The 27,743-nt window shown below is 49.2% G+C and overlaps 2 long non-coding RNA genes across 2 annotated transcripts; one reads left to right on the top strand and one right to left on the bottom strand.

The window, feature by feature from the left end:
* Window positions 1-4,128: 4,128 nt before the first annotated feature.
* On the bottom strand, window positions 4,129-6,012 carry LOC123585439. Its single transcript, XR_006706162.1, has 2 exons — window positions 5,656-6,012; window positions 4,129-4,379 (listed from the first exon to the last, which is right to left on the bottom strand). It is a non-coding gene; the product is annotated as an uncharacterized LOC123585439 (long non-coding RNA).
* Window positions 6,013-6,017: 5 nt separating this feature from the next.
* On the top strand, window positions 6,018-9,727 carry LOC123585440. The gene is made up of 3 exons (XR_006706163.1): window positions 6,018-6,853; window positions 9,031-9,187; window positions 9,392-9,727. It is a non-coding gene; the product is annotated as an uncharacterized LOC123585440 (long non-coding RNA).
* Window positions 9,728-27,743: the final 18,016 nt, after the last annotated feature.

The following is a 27,743-nucleotide window of genomic DNA, read 5'->3' as shown; positions in this document are numbered from 1 at the left end:
GAGAAGGGGAGGAGCCAGGAGGAGAGGGGATGGGGGAGGGGACAGGTATGGAGAGAAAAGATGGGCAGGAGACAGAGAGGGGATGGGGAGGAGGTGGGGGAGGGTGGGGAGGGGAGGGGGTGAGCAGGGGGTGGGAGGGAGAGGGGTGGAGGTGGGGAAGGGGTGGGGAAAGGAGAGGGGAGGAGGTGAGCAGGGGAGAGGGGAGGGGAGAGGGAAGGGGTAGGCAGAAGAGAGGGGAGGGGTGGAGAGGGGTGGGGAGGGGAGAGGAAGTGTGGGTGCGGGCATAAGGAAAGAAGGTAGAGATCTGTATGAATGAATGCCAGAGGGGAGAACCTTAGAAATCTCGGAACCAATAAGGGTAGCTTTAAGAAAGGAGTTAAACTGTACACAGGCTGAAATCATTCAACAGTGTTGTATTGGCACAAACAAATAAACCGCTTAATGCCACAGAAGAGTTTGCCCAGAAAGTGACTCTCATATGGAAACCTAATGGAAAATAAGAGCCACGACCCGACTGAGAACGATCATCCGTGGGTCACTGGGCTGCGGGACGGACTTGGCACAGACCGGGTGGACTGGCTGATGGAAATGTGACCGCGCACAATGGGACCCCCACACACGTTTAGGAAGAGACTGATGCTCAGCAAGGAGCCGGGGGCTGGTCAGGAACCAGTCAGTGGAAACTGGAAGGAGGAAAAGTGCAGAGAAAGGGAGGAGCCTAAAAGAGAGGCGCTCCAAAGGGAAGCTCAGCCACCCGTGCTCATCCCCCACCCACCAGTGTCTGCACCAGCTTCCCATCCCAGTGCAATCCGGATGCCTAGGGAACAGTTCTGTCTGCATGTGGGAGCACCTGCCTTCTCTAAAGTTGCCCTCAACCCCGTCCTGTTTTGTTACCTTTATCACGGCCTAAAAGGATCCTGTTTGCATTTTGTTTACTTGGTCACTATTATCTCACCAGGCGGGAGCGGGGCCTCAAGAGTCCTACCCTTGAAGCCTAGAAGGATGTCTGGTGTGCTGTAGGCTCATGAACCAGTGATGAATACTGAATGCGGAAGGTAAAGCCCCAGAACAATGCCTGGCTCACAAGCGGTTGCTGTGTGTTTGTGTATGAGATTTTGGGTTTTGCCTTTTACTGATGTGAAAGTCTTTATTCTTAGAGTCTTAATATTCACCGTGACTTAAGGAACAAGGTGACAAAAACATTGTGACAGAACTTAAAACACAAAGACTCTCCAGATAAGCACAAAAGGAGACTAGTCAAGGACCCCGTAGAAAGAAGACGTCGTTACGGTGCAATTAGTCAAAAGTTCAGATTTTCAGAATCACAATTTGGATCCTTGGGCCCATGAAGACACTTCTATGTTGATGAGAGCCCCAGACTGTCAAATATTAATGTTTTGTTTTTTGTTTTTTTTTTTTTTTTATATATATTTAATGTTTGTTTATTTCTGAGGCAGAAAGAGACAGAGCATGAGTGGGGGAGGGGCAGAGAGAACGGGAGACACAGAATCTGAAGCAGGCTCCAGGCTCTGAGCTGTCAGCACAGAGCCCGACGCGGGGCTCGAACTCACAAACTGTGAGATCATGACCTGAGCCGAAGTCGGTCGCTCAACCGACTGAGCCATCCAGGTGCCCCAATATTAATGTTTTAAGATCAAGTGCAGGGGCTGTGTTCGTGCCTCCCATAAAGCATGAGGTAAAGTCAATATCAAATTCATAACCCTGATCCACTTAAATCCGGTGATAGGGAAACTGCCATGTAGTTTGGAAATTGATTTGCTCAATGGTTTTATAATCCAGTGTGGTGTTGTTCAGGTAGGAGGTTTGGAAATGTCACGAAAAACAGGATGCACTCACAGTGTCGTCTGGGGGACTATGTAATCTCAACAGCCTCTAGCATGGATTCCAGCTAACCACAATCAAATGACTATATTCCATTGAAAGGAATCTTCTTTGAGGCTTAAAGTCCCTGAGAGCCCCAGGTACCAGCTGGGTGTGGCTACCAGGACAGAGCTCAGGAACACAGAATCCAGAAAGGCAGGCTGGGGGCCATGGTACAAACAAGGCATTCCGCTGGCGGTTTTTCGTCCCAGTTGTGCATGACCTCAGTGTGTGACCTTGAAAACCCGACCAATTCCTAGTCTTCAGATTTGCCAACTGATACCCCTCCCCTATGCCTTTGATTTGGTTTTGTTTTCGCTTTTCCTGGCCTTCATCTTGTGCATTAGGGCCAATGAACTCCTCTCCTGCAGACAGGGAGACTTCTTGGGAATGTGTAAGGAGAGAGAGGTCAAAAGACCTTCTCCGAGCCTCAGTTCCTCCCCCTGTATGTCCTGCTTCCCAGGGCTGTCAGCCTCGAGTGACCAGATGGACAGAAACATGCTTACGGAGACTTGACATTCCAGTGGCTATTTCTGTAATCAAATGAGCAGGACGGAATCTCAGGTTCACGGGCACAAGCTAACGGGGGCCCTGCCTACCCTGTCACCCGGTTCCCTAAACACACGAAATGACTGTTTTAGAACATTTTTGTTTAAGCTTATTTATTTTCAGAGAGGGAGGGAGAGAGAGAATCTCGAGCAAGCTCCATACTGTCAGCACAGAGCCCCAAGCGGGGCTCGATCCCATGAACCGAGAGCATCACCTGAGCCCAAACCGAGAGCCAGATCCTTAACTGACTGAGCCACCCAGGCGCCCCTGTTTTAGACCACGTTTAAATTTACTTCCATTATTTGTTGCACAAGAAATGCCTAGTCGTTGTAGAGAAAGTATGAAATACCAAGCAGCAAAAAGGCAGCAAGCATAATTTGTCGTCTGGTTGCCCAGAAGTACCCTCTGTTAATATTCTGGGGGCAACCATTGCCAACACTACTGCACTTTGCCTGACCCGCAAACAGAGGGGACCAACGCTCAGCCTCCAGGATGGCACCTTCTCCGATGGTTCAGCCAGCCACCTGGTGGCAGATTGACTACATTGGACCTTCCAGTCGTGGTTGGGGGAAGATGTGTCTCCGGTAGAACAGACACATCTCCTGGATACAAAATCGTCTTTCCTGCCCATCATGCTTCTGCCAGTTTCACCGTCCGTGGGCTTAAGGATGCCTCACTATCATAGGATTCCATAAAACTGCTGCTAACCGAGTAGCAGTGTCCCCAAAATGCTTGCTCTGCACCTGGTTATAAATCTACCTCTGGGAGGAGCCAGTGAGACAGGTCTTTGCATCTCCTAAGGAGACAGACACCCATTGCCTTTTCGGAGGAGACCAGGCAAACTCCAATGTTGGGTCTTATCACAGTCCAGGCCAAAGGCTTCCCTCTGTGTATTCTTCACTCTTGAAAACTCAACCACAGCAAACTGTCAAAGGTGCTGTCCTCTTTCCTCACTCCATGTTTTTGCTTTGTTTTCCTTTTCCTGGATGTCATATCACTCTACATTAGGGCACATGAACTCTCGGTCCCTTGCAGGGGAGGAAGCTTTCTGGGAATGAATCAGGAGAAAGGCAAAAGGCACCCAGAAGATGAGGGCAGCTTACGGTATGGAATTTAGACCCTGATTCAAATTCTAGCCCTGACTCTGTGACTTGGAGCTTCGTGGCCTTGGGCAAGTTGTTGGACTCATACCCAGCCTGTCTCCTTATCTATAAAGTGGGATAATTTCCCAACCTCCCTACCTCGGACTCCATTTTGAGCTAGACCGAGAGCCCGTGATGTACCGGGCACATTTACTAAATTACTCGAAGGAGTCTGGACATAGGAATGTGGAAGGCAGCTCAAGCCAGGCGGGATGGCGGATGAATGAGCTCCAAGCCAAATGGCGCTCACCTTCACTCCAGATGGCAATAATTAAAGGACTTCGCTTAGATCGTTCTCAATTGGAGAAAGAGTTTCTTTTCCCTGCCTTGTATTTGCAGGTCTTACATTTACCTTTATATTTATTTTGGGCGTTTCTTAATATCATTTCTTTTCTTCTCCTTTTAAATATACAGGTATCCCCAGCTTTGCGAAAGTTTGCGTTATGCCGCTTGACTTTTACGAAAGACCTACCTGTGTTTACTAACTGAAAGAAATCTTAAAAGGCTTTCGCTTTTACGAAAACGGCAACAGCAACCACAACAAAAAGGCAGAAAGTGACAGCTTTCAAGGTATGCTCTGCCGTGAGCCATTTCAGAGACAGCACTCCTCCCCAGCGGGGAAGGTAGTGCCACCCAGCTCCTTCACCGGGAACTGCATTCAGCATCACGCCTTCCAACTGCCGGGGCGCTGAACTGTATCTGGGAACATCTGTGGTTCATCTCCATTTATTTTGTGCATCCGTTAGCAAAATGTGTCCTAAGGTATCAGAAAAGCCGAAGAGAGGTTTTCTTCGGGGTCTGGAAACGCTATTAAAAAAAAAAATCCTATATTAATTGCTTCTTTGCTTTATGCCATTTGGGCTTAGGAAAGGTTTGGTAGGAAAGGTCTCCTTGCAGATAGCGGGGGAAACCTGTATTGGGTTAAGATATTCACTTCATCCATTAATGAATTCATTCATTAATCCTTCCAGTGGGCATTTACTGATTTCCTGTTTCATGAATTGCTCTCTGTGGGTAACAGGAGGGAAAAAAAAAAGAAAATTGAGTATCTAATTCCATATTTAGTTGAGAAGATGAGATCAACAATGCAAATCAATTTTACTCATTTCTGTATCATCATCACATCTTGATGACCTGACTCATGGTACATGTTTATCCATCATCATCGTTACTTACATTAATTGAGTGCTTACTGTGTGCCTGACACTGGGCTAAGCTTTATACGGATGATCTCATCTATCCTAGCAGCAAAGTTATGAGGTAGGAATCACGGTTATTGTTCTCTGTATTAACCATGATGAAATGACACTTGGAGGGCTTAAGTACCCTGCTCAAGGTCACGTGGCTAAGAGCTGATGGCCCCAGGGTTGGGGCCAAGGTTATCTGGAGTCTGTGCTTTTAGCTACTGAGATGTACTGTCTGAGAATGCTGTTCCTGGCAGAAGGCTCGGCATATGCAAAGGCTGGAAGTCAAGACAATGCATGGAATTTCCAGGGCAAGATGTCTGCAAGTGTGAATGGAGCAGGGGCCCCGTGGGGCAGGCTTGCCTACATGCCAGGCTTATGAATTTGGGGACCTTGAGGTGCTTTAAGGATGGAGTGATGTGTCCCAGGTGGTTTCAGAAAGGGCTTTCTGATGACTCCGTAGAGGACAGGTTGAGAGTGGGAGAAACGAATTCCATGAAAACAGCTGCGGGACTACTGTGGTGCCCAGCTGAGATGCTGAGGTCCGGAAGGAAAGTGCTGACAGATCCCTGAGACGAGGGAAGGATGAGGGATTTAGGAAAGAGGGTCCGCACGAATTGGTATCCGGAAAAAAGCAGGGTCGTGGGTCACTTGGCATTTTAGAGGTGGAAACAAATTCACCCAGTGTCCCAGCCTCTCTGTGCTCTGACTGTGGGTTCCCTAAGCTGAGCATCTAGCCTCTGGCTCCAGCAATTGGCTCCCTGGGCAGTCTGTTCCTTTCTCTCTACCAAATTAAGCTCCTTCTCTCCGGGTCTTGATTGTTAAAACACCCTGTTTGCCCATGCCATTTACATATTCCGATTACCCACTGCCATTTCCCTGCTAATGAGCCCATGTACCTGCTTTCAAGAGCGTCTGGCCGGGAGCCTGCTTGCACAGGAGGGCTGGATACTGTGGGCAAAGACTCTATTCACAGTGTCTTCAGACAAGGAGTGTCAGGGCCATTTTCTCACCTCCTTCCAGTCCTGATGGACCAGACCTTTGTGCCTCATTACCCGCCCCCACAGACATCACGATGCTCCGTTTACCTTAGCGACAAGAAGAGAAGCTCCATGCCAACTGGAGACGCGCTCCGTGTTCTTACCGCAATCATCAAAGGCCCATTGTACCCTTAGCCAATCGCATGCACAGAGCCTATTAAGTCCAAGGTCTTCCTAATTTCCATCACTGAATTCTTTGCAGAGGGGAAGCTGATGCCTGGGTGCTAAGTAACTGGGCAGAGGATTATGGGTAGCTGCACAATGATGCTGAATAGGGAAAGCCTATTTTGAGATAGCCTGCTTTGGGCAAGAATCATGGCTCTGAAAAATGCTTGGTGTTTGACCCTGGACAGTTTAAATAACCAAGTCTCAGCCTCACCTGTAAAATAGGAATAATAATTACCTCAAAGGGATGTTTCCAGAGTAGGGGAGTTCACATTTATAAACCTTTGGCACTTAGAGGCACTTAATACATACTAACTGACATACTGTGAATACGAACATGTTCATTATGATAATAATAATTAATATGATATCCAAATTAGGACAGAAGTTTGGGGTGTCAAGTCCGGTGCTGTTCCGTCTTTGGTGATGCATTTTATTTCACAGCCCAGCCCACGTAATACGATCGACGTAGAAACAACCGAAACAGTGCTATCCTGATGCGATGATACCCTGTGATATTTGTTATTCCGCATTTTATGAAACACTGATGTCACAGCCTGTATGACCTTGCCAGCACTGCCGTCACAAAACGCCACAGGCTGGGGGACTTAAGCAGCAGAAAATTACGTTCTCACCACCCTGGACGTTGGAAGTCCAAGACCAAGTGCCAGGCAGGGCTGGTTTCTTCCGTGGCCGCTCTCCTTGGCTTGCGTCTCTCCCGGCTTCACGTGGTTCTTTCCTGTGTGTGCACACCCTGGCATCTATGCGTCCAACTCTCCTCTTCAGGGACACCAGTCAGATTGGATGAGGGCCACCCTAGCCGCCTCCGTTAACCTATGCACCTGTTTAAAAGCCCTGTCTCCAAAGACAGTCACGTCTTGAATCACTGGAGGTTAGAGAGTCAACCAACGAACTCGGTGGGCAGGGCGGGGGCGGGGGAGACAACACAATTCGGCGGTAACATGAACCCCACTCCAAGGACTTCACATTCCACTAAGGGATCGTGACCCCGGCCTATAAAATGTTAATCAGTTCCAATCTGTAGCCACATTCTTTGGTCTCTGCTTAAAGATCTCCAGCCAGTTGCCTTCCCAGGAATCCCATGGCTGTGTAACCGGCACCCCAACCACCTGCCAAGCGCCTGCTCTGTGGCGGGCCCCGTGCCAAGCACCTTTCCTTTTCCACCTCATTCAGTTCCCACCACCGTCCAGTGATGTAGGTTCCGCACAAATGCACCTTTAAGAATGTCTGTGAGTTGGGGCGCCTGGGCAGCTCAGTGGGTTAAGCGTCCGACTCCGGCTCAGGTCGTGATATCGTGGTCCGTGAGTTCGAGCCCCGCGTCAGGCTGTGTGCTGACAGCTCGGGGCCTGGAGCCTGTTTCGGATCCTGTGTCTCCCTCTCTCTCTGCCCCTTTCCCCACTCACACTCTGTCTCTCTCTCTCTCTCTCTCTCTCAAAAATAAATAAACATTTAAAAAAATTTTAATGAAAAAAAGAGAATGTATGCAGGTTGTCCGAATATTAACTGTAGGGATATATGTGGACTCTATGTAAATCAAAGAGCAGTGGCTGAGCAAAAACTCAGACCTAGATTTTTCTTTAATGCCCAGAAGGTGGTGTCCCTATTATTGGAAAGGTCTTCATGAGGAGACAAAATTTTCCTCAGGGAATGTGAAACTCACAAAAGACGCTATCATTCCGGTGTTTCAGAGGAAGGCAGTGATAACACAGGGTTAAACGTTGGAGGATCTAGGTTTCGGTCCCGACACTGGCACACTGGCTAAGCAGCCTAGGGGAAGGCATGTCGGATCTCTCAGACTCAGTTTCCCCTTCAGGAAAATGGAGATGTCATTCTGTATCCGCCCCAGGCACGGTTCTGCAAACTTAAGAGCTCTATTTTCCTCACCCAGTGGTGGTGAGGTTTGAAATTCACTCTAACCCAGAGGGCTTAATGTTGCATTACAGGTAGATTTGGGGGCTACGTTATTCTTGCCATCTGACCTGTCATTAATCTCTTTGAACCTGATTTTCCATTTCTATTATCTCTGTATGACATACATATTAAGTATTATGGCCATAATAATAACTTCCTCAGGAGGTCACTGAAAGATGAGCTCATGTAATATCTGCACAACATCACGTTAGGTAGAATTTCATCGTTTTGACTTTTCCTTTGATGCTACAAATAGATGAAGGCAAAGACGCAAAGAACATCTCAGCCTTCTTCCTCAAAGGCAGAGCAGCCTAGTGTATTGACTTAAGGCTCCCTTTGAAGTGGGTGCTCGTTTGTAAATTTTCTGAAACCGCCTCACGCAGACTTCATGGATGGGAGTTCCAGCCAGGGTTTTTGACTCGGCAGGTGGCATAAAGCCGTGGGGCTTCTGTGAAGTGTAGTGCACAGCACCTGACACCAGGGGGAGCAATTCCTAAATGGTAGCAGCCAGCGGGACCGGGACCAGGTGAGGAGGAAGAGGAAGAAAAATGGAATTAAGAGGAGGAGGAGACTTTGGGCCCCCACTTCTGGGGAAACCGTGCTCCCCCAGCCTGTTCCCCATCTCCTCGGCTTCATCGAGGCCGCACTTGGACGCAGCCCTGCTCTAGGAAGAAGTTCCAGGTTCTGTGATTCTGCGATTCCCACCCTGGTCTCAGGCTTCCCCGTGGGTGACACCCCAACTTCATCTTTGGTTGTTGGCCATGAGGTGTTTTTTCTGCTAGTTATTTCTGACAAACTTAAAAATAGAGCAACACATTAAAGTAATTTATGAAGGGTCGCCTGAGTGACTCAGTCAGTCCAACGTCCGACCCTTGATTTGGGCTCAGGTCATGATCTCATGATTTGTGGGTTCGAGCCCTGCGTCGGGCTCTGCGCTGACAGTTCGAGCCCGCTTGGGATTCTCTCTCTCTCTCTCTCTCTCTCTCTCTTTCGCTGCCCCACCCCTGCTCATACTCTCTCTGCCTCAAAATAAATGAACTTAAAAAAATGAATTCATTAAACATTATATACCATGTATTCGTTGCAAGTGCCCTATTACAGCTGTTGCCTGCTTCTAACTTCAAATATTTCTCAAAGTTCTTCCAGGAAAACCCCCTCTCATGGCCATGAGTATCGTGGCATTCTGTATCCGCCCCAGGCACGGTTCTGCAGACTTAAGAGCTAGACGTCCCCCTACTTAAGAAACGTGTTCCTCAACTGACTTTCAGCGGCCAGCACCCATTTGCCAGTGCAGGTGAGCGTGTAAAATATCTCCACGAAAGCCCGGCGAGTATTAGAAGTTTATGTCACGAAAGCAAGCATCAGAGCGAGCTCGTTCCCAAACTTAACCTTCGGCTGGCCAACCCTACTTTCTTTCACTTCTGGAAAGGGGGGTGGGGCCGGTGGTCACAACTGATCTCTACACTTAAAACCCGCTTGCTGCTGTATGTTTACATAGTGCCTCTGTGTCCACGTGGTTTTTGCAAGTCTTCGCACAACTCGACATGCTTATCACTGCTCAGCAAATATCCATCCTCCACAGCCATGGGAGCACCGTACTTCCCACTAATGTTGGGCTGGTTCCTGTCACCTGCTTTGGCTAGTGGAATATGGGCGGAAGTAAAAATGTACCATTTCCCGGGTGAGGCCTTAAGAAGCATCACGTGGTTGTGCTTCTTTGGGAGCCCTTGGCCCCCACTCTGACAAGAACGTGCTCCAGACAGCCGCTGCCCCCTCCGGCCTGGGCCCCCAGAATGAGGCGGAGGGGAGCAGAGCCCTCCCACTGCCTCTGCCTCCTGACCTGTGATGGATGAATAAATGCTTAGGATTGAAAGCTATTGAAGTTTCTGTGGTTTTCTATATCAGGAAACTTAGAAATCAGCGAAAGAGATTCTTTAGAGCCCTTTTGGTAGAGCACTGAAAGCCCTCTGGGGATCCTCTGACCTATAGATATCTGCACCTTTGGCTGACGATCTACGGAGGATGCTATTTTACCACTCCTTAGGGACAAAAGTTAACTCAGAGAAAACTGATAGCAGTGCAAATGGGTTTTGTGCTGGAGAGATACAATGGATTTGTGCGCTATAGAAAAGATAACCCCAAGCCTTATGTTTTATGGTCTTTTGAATGGTAACCTTCTGTGCATCTTTTAGAGAATTCATTGCAGCGTTCCTGACTGTCTGTATATCCCTCTGTTCTTGAAAATCTCCTTCGAGCTGGTCTCAACATCAATCACTCTCATTACTTAATGAGTTGTGTGAAAAAAAACCTTTGACATATATTCGTCTTATTGCATGAGAGTTAGGTCCGTAACATTACAATGAACCTCAGCAGTTGTTACAAAGCATTAGCTGACTGACACTCCAGGGTTCTAATACAGTTTCGGTCATCAATTCGTTGAGCAACTTGGAGAAGCTAAGCAGCCTATCCAAGCCTCAGTATCTTCATCCGTAAAGTGAGGGTTTGGGACAGATAGTTTTTTTTATTCAGGCCAAAAGCTGGTCCTCCCAAGGTCTTGGGGGTGGGTAAGGGAAGGAGAATGTCATAAATCCATTTTACAGTCAGAGATGCTGAGAGTCAGAGACGTTTAACTACGACCTCAAGGTCCCAGGACACCTCTGGCCTCCCATGGAGTCCACCACCTGTTAACCACACCAAAGGAACCACCAGCTGCACAGATAAAAAGCTTTCACGAGCCGATGTTTAAACTCTTGCTGAGAGAAAAGAGCAGTGTGTACGGTCTTGCAGACCGAACCTGAATCTTGGCTTCAGGATTCACACACCCTGTTTGGCAGCTGCTTAACTTCGGGCCAAGTGCTAACCATCGCTGAGCCTCAGTTTTCCAATATGTGACGTGGGGATACAACTGTGTCCTTTATACTGTGGCTATAAAATGACAAAAGAGACGTATGGGGCCCAGTGTAGTGCCCGGCACATAGGAGCAGCTCTACAAAATGCCAGCTTGCCCTCCGCGCCTTCCAGCAGGGCCAGAAGAATACTGCCTTGGGGCCAAAGCAGCCCAAGGTTCAGCTCCTGGCTCTGCCACTTTCTTGCTGTGACCTTAGGCGGGTTCAATCGTCCCCTGCCTTCATTCTTCTGTGTATGAAGTAGATATGCTGGTGACACTGCTTGGTGCTACCCTGAAGACCACAGATGTTCTGAGCACAGAGGGCTGCAACCCAGGTGCTAGAAGCATTGTTCTTTGTCACGAGCTGACGACAAAAACACACAGAGTGAAGGTCAAGGACAGCACCAACAAAGATCTTTGTATGGGATTTTGAACAGAACCTGCCTTGAAAGCAAAATCAACATCACCAGGGATTCAGGCCCGGGACTATAGATTTGGAGGGGAGGGGTTCCTATAATCAGCTGAAAGGGACAGAACTATGCAAAAGAGTTCCTGCTTAATCAAGAAATTGTGTAAACCCTAATTCCAAACAATGTTAATGGGAAGGATTACGTATTTATATGCCGTTCTGAAAGATTTATGCCGGTCTTAATGGCTGGAGATGTCCTTCAAATTTTCCATCTGCCTTGGACTAGGCCTAATGTGATAACAAACAGGAAATCGACTGGGCTAAAGGACATGCAGTTTTGTTTTGAACCATAAAATACATAAGGCTGCTGACATTGCATATTAATTAGCTGATCCTTTCCTTTCCAAATTAAGGCTCAGTTTTGTATTACTTGCGCGGGCATACAACTTGGCCCTGTGGCTTTGGATGCAAGGAGGTCTCATTCACTAAATATTTTTGGAGCACGTAAGAGTTCCCAGGATCTTCTAGGTTTGGCAAGGAACAAGGTAAGACCTAACCTAAACCGTGGAACATCTCTCACCATCTAGGAAGATGATGGAAAAGGATAAGACAAGAGAAAAAAAATGACTGCAGCCAATCGTGCCAGAAACATCTAGGCTTTTCCAGAGCTTCGCTGTGGTTTTGATCTCGCCGTCCCTGGGAATCGTGTGAGACTCACATTTTCCTCTTTGCTTTGGCCGGAAGAAGGCTGAGGACCAATTCTTCCTGGTCCTCTCTTTCTGTGCCTACGTTTAAAAACTCATTCATTCGTTTCATAAATATTTACTGAGCAACTCCTCTAGGCCGTGTCCTCTGTTAGGTGCCAGGAAAAGCTATAAACAGAAGAGGCAACGATTGTGCACTCAGAAAGCTTCCATTCGGGCATGGAGACTAACGATAGACATGACAAACGGGTGATTGTGAGCACGAGATCTTACTTCACGTTCCAGTTAGCTACTGCCGTGGAGCCAACCTCCCCACTCCCACTGGTGCCAAGCCACAGCCCGTTCATCACTCTCGTGGATTCTGTGGGTCGGCAACTCCGACAGGGCAGGACGGGGATGGCCTGCTTCTGCTCCCCAAACGCGGGCCAGAGCACCTGCACACGGCCCCTCTGCTGTGGCCACCTCAGGAAAGTTGGACTTCTCAGAGGGCAGCAAGCCTTCCAGCGGACGAGGCAGAAGCCGCATGGCCTTTTGTGACCCAGCCTCAGAAGCCACGCAGCGTCACTTAACAATGTGCTCCAACAGTTGAAGGAGTCAAAAGCCCCTCAGATTTGGTCATTGAGTCCATGGAAGGACTGTGAAAGAACTGGTGGCTATTTTTCAAACCACCCAACACTTCGAGGGCCAATATACCGTCATGGTGAAGGACTTCAGGTGGAGTTCAAAGCAGTTGAACTCAGACTCAAGCCTGTATGTTCACTTACTTAGCACACATTACTGGATGCTTGCGGTGCGCTAGCTCCTGTGTTAGGTGCTGGGGGGGCCCCGTATCGAAGAAGGAAGACACCGTCCCCCCTTTATTTGTTCTTAATCTCTGCGATGAACATTATGGAATTTTATGGCATGAACTGATTAACGCTTTCCTATTGTTCTGGCTGCCATATAGTGAATGGAATATCCAAGCCCAGGGTTCGATGGAAGGAAGGAGTGAGGGGCCATCTCAGGTGCGGGAGGGCTGCTGGTGGCTTGGACCATGGTGGTGATACTGGAGATGAAGCAGTATAGACAGATTTAGGGGTACAACATGGCAGGCAGAGATGTGAGACGTTCAGTGGGCTGGATAAGGAGGAATAGGAAGGATACTGAAGACAACTAGTAGGTTTTTGATGCAAGTAATTGAGCATAATGTGGTGTCATTTACTGATGAGTAAGATTAAGAAGAAGAGGGGTGTGTGTGTTTGTGTGTGTGTGTGTGTGTGTGTGTGTGTGTGTGGTGTTGAGGTGGTAGGAAGTCAAGATTATATCTTGGCCTGTTAACTGTGAAGGTATAACAGGCATTCTCTAGAGTATTCTCTATCCAGAATCTGTCCTAATTATTCCAAAACAATAGCCAGAGATGCCCACCAAGCTTCAAGCAAGTTCTTTACTGCATTATTTTTAAGTCAAAAACGAGGGGGCGCCTGGGTGGCTCAGTCAGTTGGTTATGCGTCTGACTCTTGTTTGAGGCTCAGGTCATGGTCTCACAGTTTCGTGAGTTCAAGCCCCGTGTCAGGCTCTGCACTGACATCAGGGCACCTGCTTGGGATTCTCCCTCTCTCTCTGCCCCTCCCCTGCTCACGCCCTCTCTGTCTCTCTCAAAAGAAATAGATAAACTTAAAAAAAAAAAAGTTCGGGGAGCCTGGGTGGCTCAGTCGGTTGAGGTCCGACTTCTGCTAAGGTCATGATCTCCTGGTGTGTGAGTTCGAGCCCCGCGTCGGGCTCTGTGCTGACAGCTCAGAGCCCGGAGCCTGCTTCGGATTCTGTGTCTCCCCCTGTCTCTCTGCCCCTCCCCTGCTCATGCTCTGTCTGTCTCTGTATCTCAATAATAAATAAATGTTAAAAAAAAATTTAAAAATAAAAAGCTGGAAGTTACCATGATGTCCAGCACTATGCGGTTGGAGGACTAGGCGTCCTTCAGAGTGCTGCTTAGAATGAGACCAGAAAATTCTCATTAAATAAGCAGAGGAAAGGACGGGTGGATGTTAACGTCAGTGCATTTATTACTGGTGTGATAAGCATCAGCAGGGAAATGGCCACGAAATACTTTTGGCAAACCCTACAAATCGTGGACATTTAGAATTGCAAGAAGCTTAGTGGGGCATCATTCCAGAAGCCATGCTCCAGAAAGATCATGAAGACTGGGAGTCTAGAAAGGTCTCTGTTGAGCCTGTGAAACTTGACCCTACTAGTGGGGCGCCTTCGGTTCCTGCCTGCCCCACCCTGAGTATGTCAGGTGGTATCTCAACCTTCCTGTCTTTGCTTCTGCTCTTGTTTCGCCCTTGAGCAGCCCTCCTCACCTGGCTCTCCAGGCAAACATCTACTCATCTTTCCAGACTCAGCTGAACATCATCCTCTGTGGAGTCTCTTCTGACCTCTCTCACCCCGGCTGGTTTTGGCTGCCTTTCTCCTCTGTGACTGTTTAAGCTGTGCCCTACAAGGCTGCCACCCTTGTGGCGTACAGCGATTCACTGTATTTATTTCTTGACTTGTCTAGGCTCCAGAATAGACCAAAAGCTCCTTCAAGACCGAGGGTCTGTCGATTATGTCTCAGTATCCCCAGTACCTCTCAACATGTTCATTAACTCACGATTCAAATTCGTCAAGTGCCTTCTAAGTTCCCTGCACTCTTTTAGGCACTTGGTGGGTAGGGTAGAGTGGCAGAGACTCCACTCCTTCGCCAATATCCCTTTCGTCCACGGTGGTAGGTTGTTAATCTCCGTACGTGGACACCCAACTAAGGAGACCACTCGTCAGCCTCCCTTGCAGTGATGTGGTCATGGGAACAAGTTCTAACTAATGGGATGTGAACAGAAGTGATGTGCACCCCTTCTGTGTCATGATCTGAAAGGGAAAGGCGGCTCTCCTTCCCCTTCCCCTTTTTTTTGCTGGTTTGAATGTCGACATGATGGCAGGAGCTGGGGCAGCCATTTAGGGTCATGAGATGGAAGCTACGTGCTGAGGTGGCAGGACATGAATTAGCAGCAGGCTAGCTTCCCTTCGCCATTCAGGCTCCCTCACCATCCTTGAGCTGCCTCCAACCTTATAGGAGAAAGAGAAATTAGCTTCCGGCTTGTTTATAACAGCGTATTTGGGGGGCTGTCAGTCCGTTTTGGCTGCTATAACAAAATAACATGGACTGGGTCACTTATAAACAGAAGAAATGTATTTTCACAGTCATGGAGGCTGGGAAGTCCAAGATCAAGGCATGGGCAGATTCAGTGTCTGATGAGGCCACTTTCTGGTTCATAGACAGCCGTCTTCTTACAGTGTGCTCATATGGAGGTCTCTGGGGTCGTCTTTATGAGGGCACTAATCTCATCACCAAGGCTCTACCCTCTGACCTAATCACATCCCAAAGGCCCCACCTCCCAATACCATCACCTCAGGGATTAGGTTTCACCATGTGAATTTGGGGAGGACACAAATATTCTACAATAGTCTACAGCAGGGCTCCTTTGTTACAGCACCCAACCCTATACCTCACTCATATAAATGGTCGTCTAAAGGAGATACGATCTCTGTACCAAGTGAACTTGCTTACTATAGACTCAGAGCACATGGCTTGACAAGTGAGCAAGTGAATGAAGGAATAGTTCAGGGTCTAAGCAGAGCCAGCCGGAAAAAAATAAAACCTAATTTGTCTCCATAGGCAGATAGCGTGATATGCTACGAGGCTCAACATTCTTCGGAGATTATGCTTCAGACAGTGGGCTAAGCGTTCCTGCTTCACTCCTCCATCGGCCTTTCCTTCTCTACACAAAGCCACGCACTGTGCTTATTCGGTCCCCTCCTGGCTTTTCCCAAAGCCAGAGCTGTAATGCAGGTGCTCATTACCTCTTACCTAAACCATGCCACCAGCTGCTGAGCCGGCCTCTCCAACTCCCTTCCTTCCCCAGAGCTGTTGCCATGGCAATTTTCCCCTGGCACAGCGATGATCAAAACCTTCCAGGGCTCCCCGTGGCCTTCAGGTAAAAGGCCAGACTCCTTCAATTAGCTCCTGGCGTTGGTCTCCCGCTCACCTTCGCCATTTCGCTGTCCCGCGACACGCTTTGCCTCCTCCTTCCCGGATGCCTTTTTTCCAGGCTGACCTCTTGCCCAGAATGCCTTCCTTCTTCATCCAGCCTCACCCCTCTCTCTGCCTGTTACAATCCTACCCTTCTTTCAATATGCAGCAAAGGCCTTTTCTTTATGAGACTTTTCTATGTTTTCAGGTCAAAAGTATTCTGCCCCCTTTCTGGACATTCCCGGCCTCCTGTATTCCTAATACGGCACTTGTCACGCTGGGATTAGGACTGGATGAGGGGTAGGGTGGGGCTGGGGGGGTGCGGAGATAAAACAAGCAGTAATTTAACAACAACAATACTAATGTCTAACCACTCCTGAGGACTTGCTGTGGGCCGGGCTTCTCCCCAGTGTTCTAGCTACATCAAAGCATCCACAGCCTGCTGCAGCCCTGTGGGGTAGGTACTATTGTCTCCACGTTAAGATGGGGAGGTCAAAGGCACAGCGAAGTGAAAGTCACCTGCCCAGGGTCACACTGCTGGGACTTTGAATCTTGACCTGACCACTTGCCAGACACGTGACTTGAGGCAGGTCATTTCACCCCTCTGAGCCTTAGTGTCCTCACGTCTCAGCACAGCACCCGTAGGACATGTCGCCCAGGAAGCCCACAGGCCAGGTCCAGGTAGGTGGTAGGCACTCAATTCATGCTCTCCTCTTGTCTGCAGGGTTATGGCTCCTAAGTCATATATCCAGGGCTTCTCACATATTTCCCTGAACATGCTCGGTGCCCGTGAGCTTCTGTTTTGTCTCAGTGGTCGGCGTCCCGGTCACGCTCTGTCCACTACCTCACAGCATGAAGTCCAGTAATGGGGTCATTGAGGCAGGGAGTGCCAGCTGGCCACTGATAATCCCTTCTTTAACCTTAGTAACAACAGTACATCTTAACCTAACACGGGCATTTGCAGGCTCTCTTGTTGCCAGACAAGACCTCACCAACACTGGAAGAGCAGAAGTGATGCCACGTGCTTCTCCTCCCCCTCCCCACTTCCTGCCCCTGGGGGTGAGGATTTGATGCTGAGTCCTCAGGCGCCATGCAGATGATGCATGAGTGATAAGATCCAAGGGCCTGGTCCCTGACAGCTTGCATTAAGACTGCCGGGGGAGACACTGGGCGCTACATGCAGGCGATGAATCACTGGAATCGACTCTTGAAATCGTTATTGCACTAAAGGCTAACTAACTTGGATGTAAATTAATAATAATAATAAAAAGAGCGACGCAAGAGAAAAACGAACTTGTGACTTGTTTAAGCCCCTGTTCTCGAACCTCTGACAGCCACCCAAACGGTACCCCAGCTGGCATGGTCTCACGAGCCCAGGAGGGCACGGCCGCACTGCTTGCTGGCTGAGTGACCAGGGGAAGGTCCCCCAGCCCCAGCTTTTACGACAGCAAAAGCACCTGTGCTACAGGGCTGTCGGGAGGATACATGAGATCGCGTGCACCAGCGGCTTCGCACAATGCCGGGCACGCACTGAGAACTCGATAAATGGTAGTGACTGTTATTCCAGGTCAGCTAAAATTGCAGCTTTCCAGCTCCCCAGCCTGGATGTAGCTGGGCCACCGTGCTGCTCCTGAAATAGCCAGCATGATGATCTCATCCTCCCTCCCGTCTTGATCGAATCGACTGCCCCAATGTGTTTCTCTCCAGTCCCTCCTACTGATGTTGTCATCGCCCTCCCCTCCCCTCGCCTGGTGCACAGCATGGTGGGACTCATCCCAGTCCCAGCAGGAGAGCGGAGGAAAGTCACAACCCCGTTACCAAAACGCGATCTGGACGGCTGGTGGGTCTGCCGGGCACATACTTGGCTCAGCAGGGGCCGAGGCAGGAGCCGGGTCCTTACCGAGCCGCCCTGGGGGCTGGCCCTCTCCTGGCACAAGGCACCTAATCCTCATTCCGCTCTCTGGGGTCCAGAGCTCTGGATACAGTTGCACAGACGCTAAGACCAAGGATGAGGGATGTGAAATGATTGGTTCAAGGTCACACATCTGGACAGTGAAAGACTAAGGTGGCAAGGAATGCATGCCCAAAGAGATCTCTAACTTTTTTTTTTTTTTTTTGACGTGTATTTATTCTTGAGAGAGACAGAGACGGAGCATGAGCGGGGCAGGGGCAGAGAGAGGGAGACCCAGAATCCGAAGCGGGCTCCAGGCTCCGAGCTGGCAGCACAGAGCCCGACGCGGGGCTCGAACTCACGAACCGTGAGATCATGGCCTGAACTGAAGTCGGACGCTCAACCGACTGAGCCACTCAGGCGCCCCGGGGTCTCTAACTTTAATTAGAATAGCTTGCCACTCAAGGAGGAAAGAGCACCAGGGCGCGAAATTGATCTATCTGGGTATTGGGAGGGGAGTTCTCTTCCGAGTAGTATTTCTGCCCTCCGCTTCCTGCTTTTAGTAATGAAGCCCCAAGAGCCTTCACTGCTGCCGGGACTCCCAGTTTTACCTCCTGGGCCACCCAGTTGCCATCCTACAAAAGTTGCTGCCTTTCCAAACAACATGCTCCCTGCTCCCCAGGTTGTATTTTGCTCTCAGGTTACAGTTAGGTGTGAGTAAAAGAGAATCCAGATCGTAGGAAAGGATGTTTCCTTCAATAAACAAAAATGGTACATCTGTGCGCAGGGCCTGTTGGGGACGTGCTGGGTCCTGTGGTTTGGAAGCCCTCGTCCTAGGACCCAGGGAGGGTCACAGGCCCACAGCAGGTGAAATAGGAGGACATCGGGGCTCAGGGAGGTCACACAGGCAAGGCGCTGTGCTCCCGGCCCTGGTGGCTACCCAAGCAGCTTAACTATGATCTGTTTCATATACGGGGATTTTACCTAAACCTTCATCTCGGAGAGAAGAAGCATGTGCGTGTAAAAATAACAAACAAGGGGCACCTGGGTGGCTCACACCGTTAAGCATCCGACTCTTGATTTCAGCTCAGGTCATAATCTCACGGTTCATGAATTCAAGCCCCGAGTTGGAATTCTCTCTCTCTCTCTCTCTCTCTATCTCTCTGTGCCCCCCACTGCTTGAGTGCATGCTCTCTCTCTCTTTCAAAATAAATAAATACAACTGAAAAATAACAAAAAAGCTCCCCAAGCCTTGGTATATTAGACAAATCATTCACAGGGGATAGAACAATCCTTGCTTCTAAGCCTTGATCCTCTGTCATGAGTTCTTAGGCAAATTCCCTTACCTCTCTTTCTTTGCCTACCCTTAGAAGTCAGTGCCCTCGTTTGCAAGATGGGAAATCCGAGTTTCAGTTTGGGGGGTTGTTTTGAAAACCGAGATGACATGTGGCTGCCATCATTAGCCCCCGTCCAGAAGTCTGGGATCCGTGTGGGTTCTCACCCTCTCTCCTGTCAGGACACGCTCTCAAGGAACCAAAAGCAACAGCCCACAGATACACCGTACAGATCCACTTAAGCCGGCATTTCTCAGGAAGCTTGCTCAGTAATAAAAATACTTGTTAATAATGTAGATTTCTGAGCTCGACCCACAACCACCACATCAAGACTTCTGCGGATGGGCCGTGAACTCTGAATCCACACTTTGAGTGAGCAGCCCCGGGGTAGTTGTTAACGCACACGGAAATAAAGATAATCCTGACTGGGGTGCCTGGGTGGCTCAGTCTGTTGAGCATCTGACTTTGGTCGGGGTCATGATCTCATTCTTTGTGAGTTCGAGCCCCTCATCGGGCTCAGGGCTGTCAGCGTGGAGCTCGCTTCAGAGCCTCTGTCCCCTCTCTCTCTGCACCTCCCCCGCTCACACTCACCATCTCTCTCAAAAAGAAAATAAAACATTAAAAAAATATTAAAAAAATAATCGTGACTTGGGTGATAAAACCCGATGGTACCTGCATAACCCAATGAATGGCTCAGGTGAAAAAGTCTGGTGCCACCAAATTTCAGCAAAGAAGGAGACCAAATGCTTGGGGTTGCCGTGCATCCTTGGGGAGGTTTACGGTGGTTGGGCAGCTGTGGAGAACCCTTGGGCAGCATTTACTAAAGAGAAACGGAAGGAATTTCTATGAAGCCACACTTCCTCTCCCGCATAGATACACTCGAGAGAAGCGCACGCGTGTGTCCACAAAAAGACACGTCAAGAAACACTCATAGTAGCTTTAGTCTCAACTCCAACCTGCGAAGAATTCAAATACTCATCAACAAGCAAGTGGATCAATGAATTGAGGCTCGTTCTGATTCTCACAGATCGCACGTTGGTGAAAAGGAGTGAAACACAAAAGAGCGCATACCTGACAATCCCATTGGTACAAAGAACAAAAATGGGAAAAACCAATGTATAGTTTTAGAACCGAGAACAGTGGCTTCCTCCGATGGATGGGTGTAATGAGTACCCAAGGGACTCTTCCAGTTGGTGAAAATGTTCACTGGCTGGAGTTTTTAATGGTCACATGGGGATATACATGATGTACGTTAAAGATGTGTCCCCTTTTCTGTATGAAAGTGAGTTGTTTTGTTTTTGTTTTTTAAAGCCGAACGTTTAAAGGAAATTAAAAGATGGTACTTAATCCTTTTAGCCATGGTGTGGCGCTGGTCTACACTGCTCTGGTCTCCCCACTGGAGCTGGGTCCGGTGGGAGGTGGGGGAGCCAGATGGTTCCTGTGGGCTGATGGCTTCATCTCCGGGCAGCTGCTGGAAAGCGTCTCCCTGACCCAAGCCCCCTTCCGGAGCCGTGGCTGGTGACACACTTTGTCACTCTTAACAGCTTCATTAAAGTGGCTGAGGGCAGAAATAACCCCAAGTCCAGACAGCTGGGAGCAAATAGATGCTACTCATTTTAAAGCTCAGCAAAATGTATTTTAGGGAAGCCCGAAAGAGCTTTACGGGGAGAGTCTGTCAAAAATTATCGCCAGCACCCGTCTCTGAAATGGCCCTATCAGCAACATCTTTTATACAAAATCAAAGCAAAACAGAATCGTTGCCTAGAAAGAAAATTTCAACGACATCCCAAGACTCCTCATTCGGAGGAATCAGTCCTCGACTCCTTCTAGAACATCCGCACCAAGGGATCGTCCAGCCTTTATGACCGACAGGGCAGCTCCTAGCCTCTCAATGTTTGCGACTAAAACCCACTGAGGACTTAACCTGGCTTCATTTCATTTAATCCCGACAACGTCCCAGCGAAGTAGGCACTATGTGACTACCTTTCCACAGATGTGGAGGCAGGATTAGCCAGATTAACTGACTTGCCCAAACCACGCAGCTGGCGAGGGGCGGGGCCGGGGTTCGTGCCCAGCTCTGCCTATCCAAGGCTAGACCACATAACCCCTCTCCTGGGTTCCCCTTCCATCCAAAGCAATTCCACCCTGTGACAGTTCTGATATTTGGAAAGATTGTCCTTATAATGAAGACAATCTGCCTTTTTTAATAGTCTTGCTTCCATGGCCTCTGCTGAGTTATTCTGCCTCTACTCCTTGGGGCCACACAGAATCATCTCTTTTTCTCTTACATGTGAGAACCCTCCAGATATTTGAAGAGAGCCTTCATTTCCCCCTTAGTCTCCTCTGTGCCACAGAAAACATGAATGTTACCTGACAGCCACCAAATGCAGGGACTGAGCCTGGGGGACTTCCAAGGCTAAAACCTGGACGGTCCCAGCACACCAGGCGATTGGTCACTCGACTTTTCAGGGCCTCCTAATGGTATTACCTGCTGCATAGATGGTGTTTTTCTTTACAGGGCTTGTTCTATACAACTACCATGTCATTCAAAACTTGTGTGGCAAGTGCCACACTCAGCTGGCTCAAACAAAAGAGGCTTCATAGGGTCCCGGAGCTGCGGAGCTCGGGAGTTCCCGGAGCAGTGGAACCCAGGACTCGAAGGCTGTGAGCAAGCCCTCGCTCCTTTCCACCTCTCAGCTCAACCTTCTTCCATATTACTTTTGCCATCAGTGGACCTCTGTCCAGGCTTTTATTCTCCTCACCTGGTGACCCCAGCAGAAATCACGCCCAACACACACAGTTTCAACAAAACCACAAGAACGAATCCCATTGGACTAACTCGGGTCACCTTCTTTGGCCAGGGGAAAGGACTACAATGGTTGAACAGACCTTGATCTCTTGTCTACCCATGAGCCATGGGATGGGGAGGGGGGAAACTCACCTAAACCATTTGAGCTGATAATAGAGGACAAGTGTTCCCTACAGGGGGTACTCTCATGCTTTTCTGAGAAAGCGGGAGGATGACCGCTGGTCAGGGGGGGACAGGGCTGGCCATGATGGCACCTCTGCTCGATGGGTCCCCTCCATCCATTGGGACATTGGAACAGCTGGGTGTGGCCTTCGAGCCCTTCCCGGTGTGTCCGTCACCCCCTCTCCGGTCTCCCCTCCCCTCCTCTGTCCCTGCCAAGCTCGAGACTTGTTGCTCCCAGACATGGGATCCCATTTCTCGCCGTCTACCTTTGCTTACACGCCTCCAGTTCCTAGAGAAAGTCTCCACGTGTTTAAGGTTCACTCCTTTCAAGAGACGTGTCTCCACCAAACCTCAAGCTCAACTGGTAACACCGCCCTTCGTATCACCCGTCTCCCTTATACATTCTTTCACGGGGGCAGCAGTCACTGGAATAAACTCACTTATTACACATCTGTCTCCGCCATCAGACTGTGAGACCCTGAATATCAGGGTCTGTGTCCTGTTTGTCCTCTTTGCTTCTCCCTTCACCTCGCCCTTCGCATGGAAGCCGCTCATTGCAGAAGGCGGATCAGAGAGATGAACAGTTGGATCCAAACAGTCGGAAAGCGTGAACCTCTCATTTCATCCCTGGATTGCCTGCTCCCGGCATCTCTGTGTGACAGAGAAATAAACATTTTGTAAAACTACCGTTCTTTGAGGTTTTCTGTTGTACGTGTTATATACAGATGACTTACCTTTCGTTGATAATCCACGAACTGTTTGCATAAAGGGATACATGCGTGCAGGTACGCGGGTGTGCAATTGGCGAAACAGCGGAAGTTAGATCCGCTTTCTGTTAAGCAGCTTTCAAACCGAAGTGTCTTCTTTCCCCTCTTGGAATGGCAACTCTCTCGGTTTTCGGTTTAGACGGTTCTCCACCACCAAGATGAAGCATGAATCGCTGTCTGTAATGTGTGCTCTGACTGAAGAGTGCTGGAGAACTTTGTTGGAGAGGAATGGCTGGCCAGTGAAGAAGGGAAGGTTAATGGTGGGTCTAAGTCGTTTGACAGGAGGGAAGTCTTCTGTCTCTTTGTACGAAGTCTTTCGTTCTGGGGTAAGACTTGCGCCTCCTGTTTTAGGCGGAGGTGAAAACTGACCCTGGTTGTCACCCTAAAGGTGACGAAGGGGTCAGATCTTGAGAGGCGTCCGCTTCCGGTGAGGCCTCCACTTAAAGGTGAGGTCGTTATAGTATCTCCATGGAAGAGGAGGCTTTATTCTCTCTTTCAGGGGGAATTCTCTCTTTTTGTCCTCTCAGCCCCAGGGTTTAGGAGAACGTGGAGTTAGAGGTTCTCCATTGCACCTGCCCAAATGTCCCGACGTCGGGTCTCACGGTCCCACTCTTTCCCTGTCATGGTCTGGACTCTAACATAGGACAGCGGTCTGGATTACATCTCCCTTCTTTGAAACCCTGCCTTGGCAACTACTCAGATGCTGGAGTTTATCTTCAGCACACCCTGCCCGCGACTGTTGGAGACGAGACGCTCCTTTATAAAACGGCCCTACGGTAGTCTGGCTTTGATGGTAGCTTTTGTTGGCAATTAATCACTCTTATCTTCTCTTTCTCATTTTTGAAGACGTGAATGCCATGAAAAGAGCTCACCCCGTACCGAACTTCTCACAATCATCATTGCCCCCACACCGGTCAAGAGCGACGGTTGTCTGACTTCTTAAGCTTTGCACCGCACCTCGATTCAATTAATGCTATGTGAAACTTCGGTAGTGCTGATGCCATTTTGTGTGGGATGGTATTACCGTACCTACCAAAAGCAGTGGGGTTCCTATTGCTTTCTGACTCGTGGGAAATTCGACTCCAAAACCTCATCTAGAGGGTCTGTTGCCTTGGATCACTTCTGGAACCCACCGTCTTAGCCTGGATTTCCTCAAAAGCAAAGACTTAGACTGAGCTTAACTGAATGGGGTGCAACCCCAGGAGAAGAAACAAGAGGCAAGGAAGAAAAGGAAGGAAGTGCATTTGGGCCATAGCTTCTCATCGCTGGTGGCTTGGTCATGTGGGGTATCTCTGGAGAGGCTGTGTGGAATCACTGCATCAAGGGGAGGAAGGACAGGGATATTTTTTTTTTTTTTTTTTTTTTTTTTTTTTTTTTTTTTTTTTTGGTGGGCTTCTGCTCCTCTCTGACCAAAATCCATCGCATAATGGCATCAACATACCTAAACATTTGATTAGTGGCTTTTGGCTCCCATGGGCGTCCACTGGGGAAACCAGAGTTAGGAAGGGTCTAGTTGGCTTCGATCAAGATGGCGGAGGCACGGTTCCTTTGAGGCCAGCCCTGAGAGGAGGCTGCCCTAACGGCAGTGTTAGGACATGGAACTGTGGCCCCACTGGCTTCACAACATGACGGTGGCGTGAGCTATAGGTCTCCTGGAGACAGAAAGCCACAAGAGGCCTAAAGCGTCGCATGTCCTGGGTTGGTGGTACCCATGCGCTAGCTGTTCTGCATCTGTTTCCCCAGACCCCCATTTATTCTTTGCTTCTCTCTGCTCTGTGCCCCGAGGGCTGAATTACTTTTTCTCTCTTTCCCTGTCTCTGCTGGTCGGATTCAGTCAGTGGGAGACACCAGCAGGGGATCAGAAAATAGAGCAAAGAATTGTGGAGGATTTCTCTGCCTCTGTCTCCCTGACTGTTGCTCTGATTTCAGCAGTGGCCGGAGCCCTCTGTGCCTATTGGATGGCCCTCCTCCCATGCTTCTGGTAACATGGGTTCTTCTTGTTCTTAGAAGCCGAGGATTGGTGACAGCTTCTTATTGTCACCAGTGTTTGGGTGTCTCAACATTCCTCAGTGGTATCCTTTATCCTGAACAGACTTCTGTACTTGGACCTTGATTCAATTCTCTTCAACATCCTGGCTTAAGTGCCTTCTGTTTCCTACAGGGACCCTAAGGCTCAACCGTCTTGGTTCATCTCAGGCTGTTCTGTTGTTTTATCAATTTCTGTTTGAGCTTTTACATTTGACATTAACGTTCACCCTAAGTTATTCTACAGCAGGAGAATTAGGACACACATCCTTCCCTTCTATGAGTCATGTTTTCTTACAGGTTGGGGTCTGTGTCTGACTTCTGCAGGCTGTGATCATTTTGTAAGTATATTTATTTCTTCTGTGCTGGGTTTGCTTAGTCACTGTGTCATTCATTTCCACTTGGCCAGTGCGGGGCCAGCTCTGGGCAGATGTTCTGTTTCCTCTGATACCGTGGGGCTGATCACTGACCCTGTTCTCACTGTATCTGATATCTGATTAAATTGTCCTCAAAGGCACATTTTGAGTAAGGAATGGGTGTTTAGTGCTCTCTCCATTTCTGCAAACTGGTAAGAATAGCTCAGATACATATGTGTGTGTGTGTGTGTGTGTGTGCACATGTGCACACAAACCTCGGAGAGGGTCACTGAGGTTCTCTCTCTCTTTCTGCCTTCTGCAGAAAGCCCTATGTCCTTGACACCTCCTCCTTCTTCTTGCCTGGGATGCAGAACGCATATGATGCTAGATGCATAGCAACCCTTGTAAACCAATGAGAATAAAAGCCACATGTTAGAAGAAGGCAGAATAGCCTGGCAGAAGGAAACTGATTCTTTCACAGCATCTTTGAGCCACTGCACTTACTTTTGGACCTTTGAAACATGAGAAAAATAAATCCCTTTCTTTTGAAAGTCACTGTGGTAGGATCAGTTATAACTCACAACTGAACTCAACCTACAGACACAGTGAGATCATCTGTACTTATTCCAATTTCATTCCTTTCAAGCCTCAAGGGCTCCCCTCTTGTCCACAGAACAGGACAAAGCGTGGTGAAAACGTGCGTATTCTGACCCGGAAGCACAACCAGGTCCAAGATACTGAAAAGGCTGCTCATTCCTTACCTCTGTCATTTCTCCTTTCTTTAATTTACCAGGAGAAAGATCGGGCAATCATATATTTAAGGAGGGGTTAAGACCGAGTGTGGATTTGTTTTTTCCACTCGGTGTAAAATTAACTCATCAACAGAGACAATGAGTTGGTGGAAGAATTTACTTACTATTTGTTTGATATTGACTAAGCCATGGGATAAGCCTTCCAAATCTCAGCTCCCTGGTCTGTAAACTAGGGAGAAAACACGGATGGCCACTGTATCTGTTTCCCGTTCTCACTGTCACAAATCGCCACAAGTTTAGTGGCTTAACACTACACAAATGGATTGGCTTACATTCCTGGTGTAAGAGGTCCAAAAGAAGACTTCTCAGACTAAAATAAAGTGGCTCCTGTTGGAGGCTCCAGGGGAGAATGCATTGCTTGTATCTCCCAGCTGGTCGTGCTGCTGGCACCCTTGCCCACGTCATTCCCTCTCTCTTCCGGTCCCTACCTCCTTGAATCACAGCACCCGCCCCTCCTCTGACGTCACGTTTCCCTCTGTGTCCCTCTTTTAGGCACACTTGTGGTTACACTCAGGGTCCATCCCAATCATCCAGGATTCTCTCTCCACCTCAAGATGCTCAGCTTAACCACAGCTGCCAAATCCCTCCTGCCATATGAAGTGACATCCACAGATTCCAAGGATTAAAGCTGGTCATGTGGGGGGGACATTAATCAGTCTGCCGCTCCTAGGACCGAAGCAAAATAGGAAGAGTGCAGGAGACGCTCGTGGAATCTCCAGGTCTGTTGATGAACATGAGCCAGAGGGACCCCAGCAAAGTCAGGAAGCACGACTCACTCCTCTCTGCGAACACACTCAGAGGATGTAGCCCCGAGTCTATATTTGGGGGTCCGACAAATGCATTAGTAAATGCATTCAGGAATAATGCTGGATGAGTACAAGGATGGCTGAGAAAGTGAACTGTGGGGGAAAGGCAGAGAGAGGAGGGTGACTTGGCACATTCCGTGCAGGACCTACGGCTCCTACAAGGAAGCCGGTTTGCCTACCTGGGTCCTGGGAGATAAGTGTCCCCTACTGGGCCACTCCCCTGTGATAGGCTCCCTGCCTGAGCTTACTAAAGGGCTCTGGGGCCCTGCAAGGGAGCTTTGATCTCTTGCTCACAAGGGAGGGAATGGATGCCCCAGGCGCTGGTTACCCCAGGGAGTGTGTCGCATGCTGGGATTCAAACCCAGCTCCCCTCTGGTCTGGAGTCTGGGGAGGTTTGCAGCAGACAGGAAGGCGGGGTCCTCGGGGGGGAAGGGGAGGGACACCCATCTGCTGAGTGCCGGTAATGTGAGGTCACTGCTCTCAGCACTTCCCCCCTGGAGGTCATAGCTTTGGAATAGCTCTACCGGATCAGCATAACGGGTGCCCCGACAGGAGCAGGCAACTGGGACCTGAGATATGAGGCCCACTGCTCCGAGTGGAGCACCACTGGATTTGAGCCCGAGGTGCCTCCAAAGCTGTGTTCCCAGCCTTTGGACGAGGGTGCTGGCATGGGCTGAGAATGAGGTCCCCGGTGCTAAGGAACGGGAGGCTCTTTCCTAGTAGAGCCACGATTCTCTCCAGAGAGTTGGGAAGACGTGATTAGGTAAGAAGAGTGGCAGTCCAGCCAAATCGAACCCTGGCTCCCTAGATGCACGAAGAGGAGGCCCTCTACCCCCGAGGGGGCAG

Source organism: Leopardus geoffroyi, chromosome C3 (genome assembly GCF_018350155.1).
Source record: "Leopardus geoffroyi isolate Oge1 chromosome C3, O.geoffroyi_Oge1_pat1.0, whole genome shotgun sequence".
Lineage (NCBI taxonomy): Eukaryota > Metazoa > Chordata > Mammalia > Carnivora > Felidae > Leopardus > Leopardus geoffroyi.
This window is presented reverse-complemented; position numbering and strand designations above follow the sequence as displayed.